This window comes from Aricia agestis, chromosome 2 (genome assembly GCF_905147365.1).
Source record: "Aricia agestis chromosome 2, ilAriAges1.1, whole genome shotgun sequence".
Taxonomy (NCBI): domain Eukaryota; kingdom Metazoa; phylum Arthropoda; class Insecta; order Lepidoptera; family Lycaenidae; genus Aricia; species Aricia agestis.
Window position 1 is genome coordinate 14,220,941 of NC_056407.1, and position 18,617 is coordinate 14,239,557.

General features: G+C 35.0%; 2 protein-coding genes across 5 annotated transcripts in view; one reads left to right on the plus strand and one right to left on the minus strand.

Moving 5' to 3' along the window:
- Positions 1-12,311, minus strand: part of LOC121736953 (protein peste-like) — an 88,725-nt gene extending 76,414 nt beyond the window's left edge. For 2 of the 3 annotated variants that reach the window (XM_042128434.1, XM_042128454.1), the window contains exon 1: positions 12,141-12,310. The gene's annotated coding sequence lies outside the window, so the exon portion shown is untranslated. Of the gene's footprint in view, positions 1-12,140 lie in introns of all 3 variants that reach the window. The other variant, XM_042128440.1, reaches the window with a different exon arrangement.
- A 5,822-nt stretch (positions 12,312-18,133) lies between these two features.
- LOC121736934 (protein croquemort-like) overlaps positions 18,134-18,617 on the plus strand; it is an 87,240-nt gene continuing 86,756 nt past the window's right edge. For both annotated transcript variants that reach the window (XM_042128408.1, XM_042128416.1), the window contains exon 1: positions 18,134-18,202. The gene's annotated coding sequence lies outside the window, so the exon portion shown is untranslated. The remainder of the gene's footprint in view (positions 18,203-18,617) is intronic.

Below are 18,617 nucleotides of genomic sequence, written 5' to 3' on the forward strand. Positions count from 1 at the left end.
CGACACGACACGACACGACACGACACGACACGACACGACACGACACGACACGACACGACACGACACGACACGATATTGGATTTAGACTGATGTCACATACAATATCATGTATTGTCATCCAAACTAAACGTGCCTGCAAAATTTCAGCTGGATCGGTTAAATATATCTACTCCAAAATTGAGTTCCAAGATTTCACCCGAACATACATACATACATACAGAGCAAGTTTAATAAAAGCTTTTAAAAATGAATTTCCAATTGTGTTAGTAACGCTATAACTCGATAACGGCTGAACCGATTCTGCTAATTTTAGTCTTAAAAAAAAAGGATTATCCTTGAAGTCCAGGGAAGGTTTTTGAGTGACACGAAGTTCACCGGGACAGCTAGTGTATGATTAAAGCATAATTTTAAAACAATATTGGCTCCTTCCCCATATAAACTACAACTGTGCGCATGCTCTTACGTTTCCGCATTTTTCGTAAAAAGGGTTCCAAAGTTATTTTGCTCGCGTATTAATATAATGTACTAAGTATTGTACACTATAAAAAAGTCTACAGAAAACTCCGCGATGATTTATATCTATCTCAGATATCCCACAATAACATTTTTTGTCATTTATTTTTAACTCTAAATGATGGCTAATTTTCGAAGCGATTTTAATCAATACGGTAATAATCCTTAATTAATAAAATACTTTAAATACATTATTGATTTAATATAGATCTATATAGTCCTTTACAGCATAAAATGATTTAAATTAATATTTTTGAAGATATAACAAATTTCAAAATTGCGGGACGTAACTTTTGCGGCGCTACCGACCAATGCGGGCCACGGGTAGTCCATACTAATATTATAAATGCGAAAGAATCTCTGTCTGTCTGTCTGTCTGTCTCGCTTTCACGCCAAAACTACTGAACCGATTGCAATGAAATTTTGTACACAATTATTCTAGAGTCTGAGAAAGGACATAGGCTACATTTTGATGTGGGATAATATCTTATTTCCATGAAAATATCGATGAAAGTGAATTCGCATTGCGCGTGGCCAGCGCTCATCCCGGGGGTCCTGGGTTCGAGTCCCGCAGGCGGAACAAAAAGTTTTCAATGTTCCTGGGTATTGGATGTGTATTAAAATAAAATTTCAAAAATCTTAAACATATTTTATGTATAATATTATAAAAAATCCAGAAATATATCAATGCAATGAACATTTTAGTTCTAATACGATTCAACAGATGGCGATTTATTTTTTACTTCATTGTAACATAGAACTAATCATACCGTACTTATTAGTTATTATGTTTTTGTTTATAGTTTTTAATATGTTAGAATATTATGTTTAATAATACTATCACTTGGTATAATAATAATCAATATATAGAAGACGCTCTAAAATAAAGGAGTTCAAGTGTACCGTGTTGGCCTATATTCCATCCAGAAAATATATCAATGCAATCAACATTTTAATAATATGAAAACAGATGGCGTTTTATTTTTTACTTAAATATATTTTATGTATAATATTATAAAAAATCCAGAAATATATCGATGCAATGAACATTTTAGTTCTAATACGATTCAACAGATGGCGTTTTATTTTTTACTTCATTGTAACATAGAACTAATCATAATTATCACTTTATCTGTGCAGTGACGTAACCTTAAACCTATCAATGATAAATAGTTTATGGGTAAAGTTGTGTAATTGGGGGGCTAAATAAGCTTTAAAATTTGGCATAAGATATAAAGTTTAATATAAAAAAATGAAATACTTATTGTGTGCACACTGCACAGCTGTATTGATTTAAGGGGTACCAGGGTTTTTTTATAAAAGCTTTTGACACCAATTTTGTTGACATCGCGCTTTATAAACTGAAGTCCACGCGGACGAAGTCGCGGGCAACAGCTAGTAATCTATATAATAATACGTGAGAGAAAAACTTTGTAACCCTTTTTACGAAAAATGGGGAAACGCAGGTGCATGAAACTTCGCACAGTTATAGTTTATATGGTGAAGAAGTGCATCGAGCTAATATTATTTTAAAATTATGCTTTTATCATATATATTTTTAACAAATAAAACGTTACACACACTACGACACTACTACTAGGAAAAATGACAGATTTTTGAGTGACAAGCCTATACATACGAATTATACTCTTTTATTTATGGTTATCTGTTGACATCAAGTTGGGAAATTGAAAATGGATTACCTATTGTTTTTTTAATTTAAATTTAGATACTATTAGACAATGCTTAAACGGCCAGTCTGAGATCAGCTGAGTCCCAGAGACAAGAATTGAAAAAAAACTATGATGAAGTCAATATTTTTTACAAAATATAGGTAGTAGTCCTAATGTCGTTGCGAGTAAGCTCGAATTTCGACCATTGGGCAATCTCTAGTGAATATAATTAAAAATCGACCAAGTGCGAGTCGGACTCGCGCACGAAGGGTTCCGTACAGGTATAGAGTGAAAGTAGACAAAAAAATGTGTTTTTTATATGGGACCCCCCTTAAATATTTACTTTATTTAAATTTATTTATTAATTATTAAATGACAAATATATTTAAGTATTTTGTGAAAATTTCAAGTGCCTAACTGTTGCCATTATTGATTACGATCAGAAAAGGCCAAAAAAATCAAGTTTTTTGTATGGGAGCCCCCTTTAAATATTAACTTTATTTTATTTATAGTACTTGTTGTTATAGCGGCAACAGATATACACAATCTGTGACAATTTCAGTAGTCTAGCTATAGCGGTTCTTGAGTCTACTACTACAGCCTGGAGACAGACAGACGGACAGACAGACATCGAAATCTCATGAATAGGGTCCCGTTTTTACCCTTTGGGTACGGAACCCTAAAAACTACTGAATAGCTTTGTCCACACTGTGCCTTTTCTGTTCGTCAAGGACATGCGTTATAGCGCAGTCAACAGCGAACGTGAGGCATGCCCGCGACGCATGCCCTCTGACCGTATCCAAAAAACAAAAATGACAATATTAGCGTTGCGTTCCTTGACGCATTCAATGATTACATGCGCCAATATGAAAGTTGATGACGAAAATTGAAGATGAAAGTGCACAGTGTGGACATAACTATTAGGTCCACACTATGCACTTTCGTCTTCAATTTTTGTCATCTTCTTTCATTCAACTTTCGTTTTGGCGTATTCAATAATTGAATGCGTCAACGAACGCAACGCCAACATTGTCATGAAAAATTAGTCCACAAAAAAAGTATATGATCCTTCACGTGGTCTACTTATTATCTGAACCAATAAACAGAAAAAATGCTCTAGCTAGTAGTTCGTGAGATAAGCCCTTTCAAATAATATCCCCCGTTTTTTCCACATATTCCTCTATTTCTTCGCACCTATTAGTCCTAGCGTAATAAAATATAGCGTATAGCCTTTCAAGATAACTGGGCTATCTAACACTGAAAGAATTTTTGAAATCTGACCAGTAGTCCCTGCGATTAGCGCGTTAAAATAAGCCCTTTCAAATATTTTCCCCGTTTTTTCCACATTTTCCTCTATTTCTTCGCTCCTATTAGTCTTAGCATGATAAAATATAGCCTTTAGCCTTTCTTAATAACTGGGCTATCTAACACTGAAATAATTTTTCAAATCGGACCAGTAGTTCCTGAGATTAGCGCGTTCAAAATATATGCCCTTCCAAATAATTTCCCCCCGTTTTTTCCACATTTTCCTCTATTTCTTCGCTCCTATTAGTCTCAGCGTGATAAAATATAGCCTATAGCCTTCCCTGACAAATGGGCTATTTAACATTAAAAGAATTTTTCAAATCAGACCTTAGTCCTGAGCTTAGCGCGTTCAAACAAACAAACTAACTAACAAACTCTTCCGCTTTATAATATTAGTATAGATGCAGTACTAGTATAATACATAGAGATATATCGCTTATAATATAAGCCTTTTGAAATACTTTGGCAGTCAACATCACGTAGTGATTATATTCTCTTTGGTCAACATATTCGTTGGATATAGCTTCGCGTGGTCTCACATATTTTACGACAAAGTTGCTTTATGATGATTGATAAAGGTAGTTTAGGTAGTAGAATCTACTAGCTTTATCAATTTGTCGCAAACCCCTTGCCGTCGAATGAGTAACCCCTAAGCCCTAGAGGTTCGCGTACCCCACTTTGAGAAACCCTGATCTAGATGATGCCCGCAACTCCGATGCGCCAAAATTTGTTTATTGCCTAAAAACTGTACATTTTTGCGGGAATATTTTCCTATGTCCTTTCCCGGTATCTTTCCCAGTATCTCCAGCAAAATCGATTCAGCGGTTTGGTCGTGAAGGGGCAACAGACAGACAGAGAAGTGTGTACATATCTGGCAGACAGACATACAGTAGTCAGTATACACACTTTCACATTTATAATATTAGTAAGTACATACAGTTTGAGTGTGGGAGCTTCGGCATGAATGGGCCGGCTCGACCGGAGAAATACCACGTTCTCACAGAAAACCGTCGTGAAACAGCGCTTGCGCTGTGTTTGGCCGAGTGAGTTAGTTTACCGGAGGCCCAAATCCCCTACCCTATTCCCTTGCCTTCTCTACCCTCCCCTATTACCCTATTCCCTCATAAAAGGCCGGCAATGCACCTGCAGCTCTTCTGATGCTGTGAGTGTCCATGGGCGCCGGAAGTTGCTTTCCATCAGGTGACCCGTTTGCCCGTTTATCCCCTTATTTCATAAAAAAATATATCTTAATATTGATAAATTTGTGTTAGAACTCACTACATGGAATAAAACCAATGAATAACAAGATAACAATATTACTAACGACCATATTGTATTCACAATATTATCTCTAGAGATGATACGAGCAGACACATGACTCAGAAGAAACAAATGAATGCCTGTGATAAAACAAAAGAAAGCGTTTACGCGGCGGATGCAGCAATTCCCTCGAGCTGTCTGATTGCTGATCTTTGAGACTTTATTGGGAAATGACTCCAATTGCGGTGATGTGGATAAGTATACTTGTGATAATCGGGGCATCGTTCATACCGCATAGTTCATACCAAAAAAAATATCTAAAGGACTAGACAGTAGGATTAACTAGATGCTTGATGAAACCTTAGTTCTGGGATAAAATCTACTCTGTTCTGGGATATTCTTATCAATTGATTTAGCAATTTAAGTTAAGATTCAGTGAAATGGACAGACAGTATGTCTTGACAGTATGTTTGCATATATAATATGAGTATATGAATGCTTAAGGTGCTCCCCTTGCGGAGATGCCGTAATTTACCGTGTTTAAAGCCTTATAAACTCATAATTTGAAAGCTACAAAGTTGTAATAAAAAAAATACAGCAATCATCTTTAGTATAATATCAACATTCCTTCCCACGTTACTTTCCTATTTTTGTTTATTATACTCATATCACTCATGATATTAGCTTCCAAATTAATACCAATTTACTTATTAATATATAAATTCAAGCGTACTTTCAGCATCTCCCTAGTATTTACAAATTATGTTTATTTGAAACACACGCCAATAGATCGACAATTTCACTACATATTATTTGCCGTTTGAATTTTTTAAAATCAATTTTGAACAAAGATAAGTAAGTAAAAAAAATAGGATTTTTGTACGATCTCGGCAACGCGTCAAGGTCGTTTGCTCGGGGGATGGTCTTATGAGTATCTGTTAATTTGTTACCCTTTATGCTTAAACTGTTGGACCGATTCGGATAAGGTTTATTTAGCACTAGCTGTTACCCGCGCCTTCGTCCGCGTCAACAAAATGAAAATACATAGGTAAAAAATGAAAAAGTAAGAATATGTCCTCCTCCTTTTTGGAAGTCGGTTAAAAAGTAGCCTAAGTTACTCCTTATTACATCAGCTACCTGCCAATAAAAGTACCGTCAAAAATGGTCCAGCCATTTCGGAGATTAGCCGGAACAAACAGACAGACATACAGACAGACAAAAATTTTAAAAATTGTTATTTTGGTGTAAGTACCGTCTAAATATTTATATATGTGTCGCAGCCGACTGGTTTAAATAGCCGTTCAATCAAACAGCTAGCCCTTTGACTGAACAACGCCATTCAATCACACGTCTAGCTTTTATATTGAATATTTTAGTCGCTCAAAACGTTCAACACTACAGCTGATTCAAAAGCCGCCGCCTAATTGAAGTAGTTCAGCGCGCACCGCTGCGGCGCTAGGTGCGTTTTATTTACAATATGGCGTCAACTAGCAGGTGTTTGTTGGTGTTTGTGGTTGTTTTTCGGAAAGAAAGTAGTTAATAAAAGTTACAAGTGTTATTAAAGAGACAAAAATCTAAAAGTTGGTTAGGTTAGGTTAGAACTTAGACCACAACACAGAAGGAGCCGAGCGAGCGCAGCGAGCGTGCTGAGGCAGCACCCGGGACCGCCGCCAAATAAAAGGGGGGCTCGGGGGGCGCAGCCCCCCGCCAAAACAAAAACAAACCAGTTGGCTAAGCGTCGTCTAGCTGTAGTGTTGAACGTTGTAGTCAACAAGTCGGCTAAGCGACGTATAGCCGTGTGATTGAATGGCATTGTTCAGTCAAAGGGCTAGCTGTTTGATTGAACGGCTATTTAAACCAGTCGGCTGCGACATATGCGTGTAGTAAAAAACGGTTATTTTAATATTACAAACAGACACTCCAATTTTATTTATATGTGTATAGATGTATAGATGTATAGTAAGTTTGGTAGAGTCCCGGTAAAAAAATAAATAAGGATAGTTTTATCCCGAAAAAGTGTACTATTTGGTGAGTTCTATCTCTATCTATACTAATAATTATACTAATAATATTATACAGCGGAAGAGTTTGTTTGTTTGTTTGAACGTGCTAATCTCAGGAACTACTGGTCCGATTTGAAAAATTCTTTCAGTGTTAGATAGCCTATTTATCGAGGACGGCTTAGATAAACTATATTTTATTACGCTATGACTAATACGAGCGAAGAAATAGAGGAAAATGTGGAAAAAGCGGGGGAAATTATTTGAAAGGGCTGATTTTACGAACTCTTGGAGCATTTTTTTCTGTTATTTGGCACAGATAAGAAGTAGACCACGTGAAGGAACATAGGCAATTTTTTGTGGAATAATTTGTCTGTGAAATATCTAATTTACGCGGGCGAAGCCGCGCGGAACGTCTAGTGATATTATGTTCGTAGTTCTAGGTTCCTACAGATCTTCCTGTGAATGAATACGAGGTATTGTCCAGTATCTAGACGCGAGGACGTTTGGTGCGCGTGCACCGGACTTGAGCCTCTACAAGAACAAAGTAGATAATGACCGTTTCCGTACTAACTCTTGGGAAAATGGCCATACTAACGATACAAGTGCTAAGCGACTGAATGCTCATGATTTACGAGTAGGTACACGATCTTCCTCTTCCAAGAGTAGACAATAATCGATCCACAAAGGCAGCTGGCCTACGTAATTCGATCGGAGTATGCCAAGTCTAGCCGACTTGACTATTGAAATTTTCGTCATTGTTCGGCAACGATCGTTTTTCCGCTTTCCGTTTTTTTCGCTTACGTTTCATAGACTCGGGTGTTTCCGTGATTACGACAATTAGCGAAGACTTGCATGCCCAGGGAGTACTGTAAGCCAGTGCATAATTTATTATGGTGCTACAAGCGGATCTCGAACGATCTGCATTTTAGCATTTTTAGTTATTGATTTACGGTCTTACCACAAAAGATTAAACATCTATTGAACAGTTGACTTGAGACCATTATGTACTTACTGAAAGTTTTTCTAATCAACTGTTTGACTAAACAAGATTCGCGACCGGGCAATTGAATTTTGAAAACTTTCGAATTTCGCACTAACACCCGATATGGACCATCATATTATTAAGGATGTTTTAATGACTTATGAACCGCGTCATCTCGAGCAAACACTTTACAATCTTTATATTTCTGATCTTTATACCGATGAATTCAAGTTCACTTTTATAGACACTCCGAGGTAATGTTCTGACGAGAACTAAGCATGACTAGTAGAGAGCAAAAGTACGTAGTAGCTAATGAAATTCTTTAAAAAAATACATTGAAATGTTATGAAATCGGACCACGTGGCCAACATAATGTATTCACGTTAAAACAATCGTGTATAATTCGCGCGAAAACGACACAATACGAATAAATCATAGCATAATGTGACGTAATTCCAATGTAGCATACCTAAAATTCATTTCTTGGCAATAAGGATAATTTTTTTGTTTATTTATAACAACGAAGCAAAAAACACAATACGTAATAATATATTTCATACTTACACGTTTAATTGAATATTGATTTTTCCATATAAATTGTAAGTATATTTTTATAGTAAGTACTAGTTTGTTTTAATATAAAATATTATCCACTTTTAGGAATGGGAGCTTTCAATAATTCTTTTTCGCTAGGCTAGAGGCGTGTGATTTGGAGCAAGCACACCAGCGTCATGAATTTTCCCACACAAAAGTAAAAAAAATCGGCTAAGTGTGAGTCAAACTCACGCACGAAGGGTTCCGTAAAACATGTATCCGATGTTATCTTATATCTTTAAACGAGCAATTCTTGTATATATATATTATGTATAATTGGAATCTCGGAATCGGCTCCAACGATTTTCATGAAATTTAGTATATAGGGGGTTTCTGGGGCGATAAATCGATATAGCTAGGAATCATTTTTAGAAAATGTCATTTTCATCGAATACCAAGCAAAGCTCGGTCATCCAGGTACTATGAATAACGTGAAAACCCTCTGCCTTTTTTCGTGTAACCTCCCAAGTTCGATTTAAGTAACGTCACGTGTACAACCTTTCAAGGTTTTGTCAATCCTGTGATTGAAGTTTGTTTGGCTTCCCGCATGGTTTATTCTTCATTTGTACTTTTAAAACATTTTTACTTCAATGAAATGTAAATAACGCTGTTACGTGATATATAATAGGGGTTTTGACCTCACAATTGCATTGATAATTAATATTATAATGTTTTTAATTCACAATAATTGGAATTTTACTATGAAAATGTAGTAAGAATAATAGACTTTTGTAACTGAAAATTAATTTTATTACACGAGAAGGTAGGGCATTAAGCCCTATTGGTATTTTATAAAATTAGTGTAATTATGTTGGGGTAAATAAATAATGGGAACAATTAAAGATAAAGAATGAAACACTTTTTAAACTTACAGAAGTTATTTTAAATAAGTAATGAATAATAAAAAGCCGTCGCCGTACGAGGTCGTAATTTAATAGCTTATTATAATATTACAATCAACGAAAAGGTAAACTGCTTGTCACTTCACCGCAGTAATTTTTCAATGACTTAAAAAAACACAAGCAAATGCTCGTAATTTAATAATAATTAATTATTACAATCAACGAAAAAGTAAACTGATTGTCACTTCACCACAGTATTTTTTCAATGACTTAAAAAAACACAAGCAAATTAATCCTGGTACCTACCCTTTGTCTGGTACCTGTAACACAAGTCCTTCAGGTACTTAGCACGGGGCCAGACTGACGTGGTGTGAAGCGTCCATAGATATAAAAAATCCCGCGAGTTCTTCGACACAATACCACGACCTGAAAAGTGAAAGAAAACCGGCGTACAAACGACGCCTACGCTGTGTTTCTGCGAGTAACCAGAGAGGATGGATTTAGGGACCAAAGACGCAACTCTACACTAGAGGGGTTTCAAGAGTAACTCTACCTGTGTGTGTGTACTTTAATTATTATAAAAACTTGAGAGGTGTCAAGGGACACCCGGATTCCAACTCGCACTTGGCCGATTTTCAAAATTCGAAAACATCAGGATTTATCGGGAATGAGCTGACCCTCAAGAGTGAGTGTGGAAAAATGAAGGTAATATCTTGACGCCAAGAACAATAGACGACTTACCAGCATCTGAGGCTTTACTAAGAACAATATTTTGTCGTGATTTTGTCGCTGCAAACAGAATTATAAAGGAATACGTGCATATTTAAAATAAAGCTTTTTTTATTAAATCGCTTAGGTTCCCGCTCACGCACTCTACAAATACTTTGTTGACCGAGCTTTATGTACAGAATAAGTTAATGTCGAATTTAAAAAAACCGGCCAATGAAGGGTTCCGCAGCAACAATAAGGTTTATTTTTATGAAATTAAGAGGTTTTTGATTTATTTTCATATTTCAGTTGATTTAATAAAAGTTCAATTAAGGTTTACCATATTTTATGACGTATAAAAAAACTACTGGGTAGATCTCGTTCGAACCAATTTTCGTTGGTAGTTTTTATAGTAATGTACATCATATATATTTTTTAGACTTATCACGCCCCTATTTTAGAATTTAGAGGGCGGGGGGGACATCTTTCCACTTTGGAAGAGTCTCTCTCGCAAACTATTCAGGTAATAAAAAAATGATTTTAGAAACCTTAATATGATTTTTGAAGATCTATCCATAGATGCTCCACACGCATAGGTTAGATGAAAAAAAAATGTTTATTGTTTCAGTTGTATCTATGGGGACGGGGACCCCTAAAATTTTCAATAATTGTATTAAAATCTTAAAGCCGTTCACAGACTACATCTGCATACCAAGTTTCAATAGTTATAGCTCTTATAGTTTCGGAGTAAAGTGTCTGTGACATACGGACGGACAGACAGACAGACAGACAGACAGACATGACGAATCTATAAGGGTTCCGTTTTTTGCCATTTGGCTACGGAACCCTAATGTACAGACGAACATATTATAACCTCCTCCTTTTTGGAGGTCGGTTAAAAAGTAAGTCAGTATATTTATAATCTAAACTAAGTAAAGGCACTGACCGCCTAGCGGCTAGCCAATACTTTTCTTTCGCGATTCTCTAAAAAAGCGATAAACACAAAACGTTCAAAGGGGCTGGCTTTTTGTCTCTTTGAAAAAATTTAGCAAAATTCTCTTTCTTCTCGTATTTATGATTAAATAGTAACATGGAGTAATTAAGGAAATTTTCGGCACGGAAGGAAATTGATAAAGTTACCAATTAATCTTCATTTAAATTAATTCTTAAACGAGTTATGTGTGTAGTGTGGACTCTATGAAATTTATAATTATTGTATATCATGCGAGCTTGAGAGATTTATTCGACTTAATTTTAATAATGATTAAGTTAGTTATAAAGTCAGGCAGAATGTTTATGGTAACAGGATAATTTCCATATGAATTCACGTTTTTTAGGTTCCATACCCAAAGGGTAAAAACGGGACCTTATTACTAAGACTTCGTTGTCTGTCCGTCTGTCCGTCTATCTGTCTGTCTGTCGCCAGGCTGTATCTCAAATAATAAAATTTAGTACAATAAAAATTTAAGGGGGCTCCCATACAAAAACACACTTTTGGCCTATTTTGCTTTATAACGGTACAGAACCCTTCGTGCGCGAGTCCAACTCGCACTTGGCCAATTTTATTATTAATCGATCGAAAACGTGCCAGTCAGTCACGTGACTGCCTTTTATATCAATGAGGGTTGTGCGGCTCATGGCGCTATGTAGCCGTAAGGTCTATCGTGATTCGTGTCAATTGTCGTATTAAACAGCTGTCATATTAATATGTCACTAAATAGCTTCCACATGTCATTATATAGCTGTCATATTATGTTTGTCAGACCCTACGAATAATAAAAAAGAAATTTTATTATTCGTAGGCTGTGTTTGAAAAATATTATGATTCAGTTTTAATCATTTTAATCCTAACGTAAACAAAGAATTGAAAATACACCGAATTAAATTGACATCTCGTGTCTTTATAACGTGATTAATAGTTAAATTTTAATTTTTAATTAGTGGCATTATAGCCTATACATAATTGAGAGTTTTGTTTAAAATATTATATCTGTTATCTATAGATTCAAATTAAATGTAACGTAGTATAATATTAAAGTAAATTACACGTAAATTTAATGCAACTGAATAAATTTAAGTCAATTTACATTTTACTCCATTTCAAAATATCGACAAAAATATGTTATGAAGGTTATCGAGCTACATAATTCTGATTATAGAATAATTAAATAATCGGTAATCAAAATATCTTACCGATAAACTTAAGAATACCTAGACAACACACACAAATTATTTTACACTCTCCATGCTCGCAACTTACCTTTCCTCAGTCTTCGAGTCTGTCGGCACAAAAACACTTTATTATAAACAATTTTAGATTCATTTGATGGAGAAATTTTGTACGTCCCGACAGCGTCCTGATATGACACGTTGTACGTCGCAAACGGTCAGTTTAACACTGATGTAGTTAGCTGATAAGGTCTATCAACTTGTTGTGACCACGCTGTGACCGATAGGGTGGACTAATAAACATGCTGTCTATCTTCTGTGTACTATCTGCCTAACTGTTGGCACTTCACTCCTTAAATCTTAGACTTAATTAACTTAATATCATTGTTATTGTGAACGTCATAATCCTATTAATTTTCTCGTGCTGTGATTTTCATGAATATATTTTATAGTACCTACTAGTACTTAATAATATCAAGTAGGTAATATAATATAATCGATAGTTATTAATTTATTATGATGAAATAATAGTTCAGTTTTTAACCTGTAAATACTATGCGCCTACATTGTAACTTGTTACACAAATAGACGCACGTGAGCCTTTTGCTCACATATTTATCTGAGTATAATATATTAATAAGCGAGCGAAAAACTTTGGATCCCTTTGACGAAAAATGCGGAGACGTAGGTGAATGAAATTTTGCACAGTTATAATTATTTAGAGTGCATCGAGCTAATAATGTTTTGAAATTATGCTTTTATCATACATTTTCTTAACAAATAAAACATTACACACACACACACACTAGGAGATTTGGTTGACAAACCTATACACACAAATTGTACGGTACTCTTTTATTTATGGTTGAAGTCTGTTGTCAAATTGAAAATAGATTTAAGGTGGGTTGCACCAACTTACTTTAACTATAACTGTAACTTTAACTAACTTTAACTGCAATGCAAAATGTCAAATCTTTGGTTAAAGTAAAAAATGGACGCCATATTTAACCATAACCATAGAGCTCGACAAGGCTTTAAATGCACGTGGCGAAAAAATAAACTAACGCCGTCATCATACTAAAACGCCATTTTGACAGTTCTCCTTCGTTTATTAAGTAAAACATTAAAGAAACAAATTATCAAGTAATGCTCTGTTTTATTATGTATCATATTATACATAACTTTTTAACCTAGCTTCAATAGTTATTTAATAAACAAAAGTTTTGTTAAGTTCGTCCAAATGGCCTAGGAACACAGCTCCAAACAAGACCAAAATATATATAATTATTATACATCAGTCGCTTAACTCTCGATTGGTCGCGCTTTTAAAATAATGCCGTTGGTCACCGCGGGGGCATCTCGTCAAATACTAAAGTCTACCTACAAACAGGCCGATCGCACTGCCATAACTGCGGCGCGATCGACTGGCCGTCGTGTTTGATGGATCTTAGCGTGTAGTAGAAGGAATAATATTATGTCTTGCCATGACGATAACTACGACTTTTTGAAAGTTGGCCTTCAAAGGAGGGTGGCCTACCATGGTCCATGGTCATTACTTATTGTAAGTGTAAGTACTCACATACGGTTTTGCTCGATCGAGCAATCACGTAGAGTAAAAACCACGGCTCGGGCTTTCGTGCACACATTCAGCATTGTTCGATAGTTTTACTCCAGTTCGAAGGAAATTAGCAACGAATAATAAAAACTAAGGAAAAGACTGTGTCAAAAAATTTGCCAAGCCTGCTCGATTCGAGCCTTCAAACTGGCTCGATGCGAGCCTTCGAGCTGTGAGTTTTGCGGTCCACACGGTGGTTTTTGCTCGATTTCGAGTAAAACTATCGAGCAAAACCGTATGTGAGTACTTAGTATAATAAAGATAAAAATAGCATTTTAAAGTAACGCGATTGATACTTAATTAATACTAATTGAGAAGTCAACATTGAACGCCTTGTTTTATTTTAATAGCTAACTGATTTTGTGTTGTTGCTACTTGCTATACGCTTCAAAGAAATAATGTTACTTGTTGTTTTAAGTTTTAACTTTTAAGATTTGGTGCTATGAGATTTAAAACACGGTCAAGTTCGAGTTGGACTTGCGCACGAAGGTACCACAATAGAGCAAAAATAGGCTGAAATTTTGTTTTTAGGGCTCTGTACCCAATGGGTAAAAACGGGACCCTATTAATAAGAGACTTCGATGTCTGTCTATCCGTTTGTCTGTCTGTCTGTCTGTCTGTCTCCAGGCTATATCTCAAGAAACGCTATAATAGCTACATTTCTGAAATTTTCACAGATTGTGTATAACTGTTGCCGCTATAACAACAAATACCAAAAACAAAATAAAATTAACATTTAAGGGGGCTGTATCAATAATATCAACAGGTAGGATCTTGAATTTTTCACACGATCCTTAGTTTTATGTGTACTTTAATATTTAATCCCACCAAAACATTAAATGTAAAAAAAATATCCACAGCCGAATATATAACCTCCTCGTTTTTTGGAAGTCGGTTAAAAAGGAGCCAAGCAAAATATTGCATGGCCATGCAAAATATCTATCGTAAAAAGTTTTCAGATCACATTCAAGCCAAGCCTTCAACTTATTTTGTAATTTAAATCAACATTAAGTGAATCTATCAATAGTTTTCTTTATTTTATAATTATTATAGTGGCTAGGCAATGAGCACAAGACAAACAAATACAAAACTTCATATTTGGGGTAGTTCATACTTACACAAACGGCAAACGTAAAGTGTTTTTTAGTATATTGTAACGCTAACGACGCATGTGCACGATGGTACCCAATAAATCCAATCAGTCGCTGATTATTTCTCTAGTGCTCATTGCCAAGCCACTATCATAATTATAATTATTTTATTTAATAAAGTTATATCATTATACTTTTCAGTTTTTAGGTTTCCTAATGAGTATAGATTTCGGTGTCTGTCTGTCGTCCGTCCGTGTGTCACGAGGCTAGATCTCGAGAACGGCAATAGCTAGATATTTTATTTTTTTACAAATTATGTACTTTTGTTGTCACTATAAAAGCTATATAATAATAATTATAAAATAAAGAAAACTATTGATAGATTCACTTAATGTTGATTTAAATTACAAAATAAGTTGAAGGCTTGGCTTGAATGTGATCTGAAAACTTTTTACGATAGATATATTGCATGGCTATGCAATATTTTGCTTGGCTCCTTTTTACATTTAATGTTTTGGTGGGATTTCATTTCTTTTTTTAAGGTTTCTTTTCTTTTCAGGTCACGGTACCAGCAGCAGCTAATAATACTGAGTTCTATGACAAAATATTTTTTACATTTAAAACTGGTACCGACTTCAAAATAATGAAGATATTGTGTACAGAAATAGTTGAGGTTTAGGAGAATTATGCCTAAGGCCCTTAAAAGAGTAAGAATTATTAAATTATTTAATACTTTTATTATAAATTATTATTGTTTTTACCCTAGAAGTCGGTTTTAATTTTTTGTTAAAAATAATAATTTCACTCTTTTTAGTCATTTATAAAGTTTCCTGTACAGATTAATGTGTTATGCTTAGTGACTTTGGATCCAGGATACACTTTCATGATGTGAGAACTCATTGTCTGAGATCACTACCACCTCAGAATTGTTTAAGCAACTCCAAGCATATACCACTGTATAATAATTATGCTTGGCGTTAATCAAGCAATGATAAAATTAATGTTCATACGCCTATCTTTAAAGGATCTAAAGTTCTAATGAAAACTCATCAGCTCAACATAATGTAATATTATGCTCAAATACAACTTCATATTAAGGAGATAAGCATACCTCATAGATCTCATGATCAAATTGCTAACTTGGTAACCCAAACACCAAGGTCGAATAATTTACATTGAATTAACATTATAATTTTTTAAATCGTTCGACAAATTCGGGTTTCGATCTTAAATACGATTAATAGTACCAACAATAGGTTTATAATTAGATAATTCATGGTCTGGTGACTGGTGGTAGTGATAATGATGATGATGATGAATGTAACTTGCATAGTAGCATATGCTTTCAGTTCTTAAACCAACTCCGAAAGCCGGAAACTTGTATTTATAAGGAATCCGGAGTTCTCTTAGCACCTTCGGAACCAAGGTATATTATCTAATTGCAAAATCTTGCTTTTTGGTAGCATATGCTTAAGATACTTCTCATATAATCGAAATCACTATATGTTTCCATATAAATTTTAAAGAGTTCCCTCGATTACTCATGGATGTATGGTGGAATAGTGGTGATGATGATGATGATTAATTAAATTTGCATAGTAGTATATGCTTTCAGTTCTTAAGACAACGCCGAAATCCCCAAATATGTATCTATAAGGAGTAAGGAGTTCTGTTCATCACCTTCGAACCATGGTATATCCTGGTGCAAAATCTTACTTTTTGGTAACATATGCCTGAAATACTTCATATGAATCCAAAAGAACCACTTGTTTCCATTTGAATTTTGAGGAGTTCCCTCGATTACTCATGGATCATCATCAGGTCACCACTTTTGTGAAAATGGGACCAAATTGGAGTGAAACCTAATATAACAAAACAAAAATTTTGAAAATTGGTTTACTAACGGCGGAGTAATCGTTGAACATACATTAAAAAAAAAAACATCCACATTCCACAGCCGAACGTATAACCTCCTCGTTTTTGGAAGTCAGTTAAAAAATTAAAATTATTAAAACTAATTTTTGCCATTTGTTTACAATACAATATTTTTACAACTAAAAATTATTAATTTTTTATTCTTTATAAACATCTAGCTTATAAACGCCCTTGCGTAACTATTAAACTATTCATCGAAATGTTATGTTATTTGGAGGTTAAGCTAGTTTAATACTTGCTCCGGGTCACTGAAATTCTAAATCCCTAGCTTTGTTAACATCGAAGATAAAGGGGGTGTGAAAAAGCCGCGAACCGCTTCGAGAAAAGTATGCTACGGCCGTGCCTTTGCTAAAAAGCTTGGCTGGAGCACTGCCGTGCTCCCAGATAATAATATTAGTCCTACTAATATCTATTTATTTATTTTTATTTATTATTATAATGGCAAAAGTTTGTTTGGATGTATGGATGTTTGTTACTCTTTCACGCAAAAACTACTGAATGTATTTGTATGAAACTTTTTAATAATATAGCTTATACATCAGAATAACACATAGGCTACAATTTTAACCGACTTTTAAAATGGTGGAGGTTTATGTTCGTTTTTTTATAATATTCAACGATTACTCTGCCGTTTGTGAACCGATTTTCAAAATTTTTCTTTTGGCGTACAGAGTATCATCCTAATTTGGTACTATACTCACAAAAGTGGTGATCTGATGCTGGGATCTAAGAGTAATCGAGGGAACTCCTCAAAATTTATATGGAAACATGTGGTGACTTCGGTTTCGTGAGAAGTAGTCTAATCTAAATAAAACAAAAAAGTCAAAAGTCTAAATAATAAAATAACAAAAAAAGGATATGGGCGAACAGTCCATAGACGGCCCCAATTTTATAATAAAAAAATATAAAAAAACGGTAACTTAAGGTGACGTCGCGTTAAAGTAAAAAAAAACCGGCCAAGTACGAGTCGGACTCGCGCACGCAGGTTTCCGTACCGTTATTTAGCGAAAGTTGTCAAAAAATTGTGTTTTTTGTATGGGATTTTGTATTATTGAAGTACAAATATAATTATTAATATTGTGAGTATTTAGTGTGCATAGAGCTGCTACCATTATTGATGACGAGCAAAATAGGCAAAAAAAAACATGTTTGTCGTATGGGCGCCCACCTTAAATATTAATTTTATTTTGTTTATAATATTTGTTGTTATAGCGGCAACAGATATAAGTACACAATCTGTGAAAATTTCAGAACTCTAGCTATAGCGGTTCTTCAGTTACAGCCTGGAGACAGATGGACAGACGGACAGACATCGACAATCTTAGTAATAGGGTCCCGTTTTCACCCTTTGGGTACGGAACCCTAAAATAGATAATGCGATAGAAATAGCAGCGATAATCGCGCATACTTCCAGTGTACGTAAAGCCTCTGCAGTCTGCACCCGCCGCGTCAATGTTGTAGAGGCGACCGAGAATAGTGTACGTGCATACATTTCTATTCCAATTTATTTTGGTGAGTTTATGTGCTATACCTATATATTATATGAAATCCGATACAGTGCAAATGTCTCTAAAACCTAAAACAGCCACTCCGATTTGGCTTATTTTGGCGTTAAAATAGTGTCGGTTCAGGAAAGTTTTTGTGATTTCTGAAAAAGGTACGATAATGTACCTAATTGTATCGTGACAGCGTTATTAAAATATTTTGTTGAGAATTAACGGCATTCTATCATTGAAATCTTATTTCGATTTCGGTCAATTTTACCCACGCGTGGATAGTATTGAGGTTTGCATTTTGGATACAGAATAAACAGGAGCATGGGCGAATATAAGGGGGGTGTCCTAGAGGTCCAATTACTATCCATCTTACTTGTCCAATTTCGACAATAATATATGTACCTCGACGATTAAAATCGTTGCGGTACATG